The 1466-nt window shown below is 57.8% G+C and overlaps 1 long non-coding RNA gene across 1 annotated transcript; it reads right to left on the bottom strand.

Moving 5' to 3' along the window:
- Nucleotides 1-572: 572 nt before the first annotated feature.
- Nucleotides 573-1255, bottom strand: LOC145719126 (uncharacterized). Its single transcript, XR_014142196.1, has 2 exons — nt 1210-1255; nt 573-998 (listed from the first exon to the last, which is right to left on the bottom strand). It is a non-coding gene; the product is annotated as an uncharacterized LOC145719126 (long non-coding RNA).
- Nucleotides 1256-1466: the final 211 nt, after the last annotated feature.

Below are 1466 nucleotides of genomic sequence, written 5' to 3'. Positions count from 1 at the left end.
GCCGAACGTGCTGAGCTGGGAGCCCAGTGTGGGGCTTGGCCTCAGGACCCTGAGATCACGACCTGAGTCGAAACCAAGAGTCGGACGCCTCACCGACTGAGCCACCCAGGTGCCCCCAGTTGACGCGTCTGTTAAAGGACGTGATGAAGGACACAGACGAGCACCCGATGGAGAGGCACATATGGCGAGGTTTGGGAGGGTCGCCCTCCCGGTGTGGACGGTGGACGTGTTCACCAACCTGGGAGCTGGGTTTTCATGGAGGCCTCAGTATGTAGGCATGATTAATGAAACCATTGGCCATTGGTGATTGAACCCAACCTCCAGCCCCCACCCCTCCCCGGAGGTCAGGGGGTGGGACTGAAAGTTCAGAGCCTCTAATCATGTGACTGGTTCCCCTGGCAACCTGCCCCCACCCTTAGGGGCTTTCCAGAAGTCACCTCATTAACACAACAAAAGACACCTTTGTCACTCTCAACACTTAGGAAGTTCCTAGGGTTTTAAGAGGTCTGTGCTGGAAACAGGAAGTCCAAAAACATGTGTTTATTGTTATAAATCACAATATCACAGATCTATTTTTGGAAGAGATTTTATTTTTCTTTTTGACGAAGGTGGCTGCTCTTACTGTGTGTCTGCAGCTGTGTGTTCGTGGTGTTGGGTTCAGAGAGCCTGCTGTGGGCCAGTGGGGACCAGAGCACATGCCCTCTGGGGCAGTGGTTTATAAGCCAGAGGGCGCGTCTGCACCTGTCGGCCCGTCTGAATCGACGTGTTGCCGGGAAGGGGAAGGGAGCGGTCCGACCGGCAGAGGAAGGGCCCAAGCAGGCTCTGAGGCTGCGGGGCTTGTCTCGGGCACCACACCCATCTTTCTCCTTGGGCTTGTACCTCGCGTTCACCTGTGCCCTGTGATGGCAGACTCGCGGTCTGTGCCTTGTTGGCCTTTCCAGCTTTGGGTCTTCAGTTTGGTTGAAGGACATCATTATCGTTGTGTGACAGGAGTTGACCTAAAGAAGAAGAGAGAGAGTTTCTTCAGGAGGGTTGAGTCCAGGCTGTGCAGCCTGCCAGGTGACATCACGCAGACCCTCCCCTGGGGCCCCTGCGCATGCGGCCCCTGCCCACAGGGCTCCTGAGCAGCCTGCCAGGGTCCTGTGTTAGGTGAACTGAAGAGAGCGCAGGGCAGGGACAGTTCCTATTGGGAGAAGTCTAGCATCTGACCTCAGACATGCACCAGCAACCAGGGGGCTCTTGTGAGGGAGGGTGGGGTGGGGTGGGGCGGCAGTGAAGCTCATCCTGTGTGCAGGGGGTGAGGTCCGCTGATGAGGAGAGCATGCGCCCCCCCAGCCCAGGGCAGCTGCTTCCCTGCTTCTGATGGTTGTCCTGTGCCAGGCCCCCAGCCTACCTGGGCTGGCCCCCATCTCTGCTGGAGTCCTCTCTGTCTGCCCACAGTAGCTTCCACGTGGCCACGCCTCACT

The sequence above is a fragment of the Leptonychotes weddellii genome, unplaced genomic scaffold (genome assembly GCF_054177405.1).
Source record: "Leptonychotes weddellii isolate Sample4059 unplaced genomic scaffold, ASM5417740v2 HiC_scaffold_31047, whole genome shotgun sequence".
In the NCBI taxonomy this organism is placed as follows: domain Eukaryota; kingdom Metazoa; phylum Chordata; class Mammalia; order Carnivora; family Phocidae; genus Leptonychotes; species Leptonychotes weddellii.
Note: the sequence above shows the minus strand (reverse complement) of the source record. Positions and strands in the feature narration are given on the sequence as shown.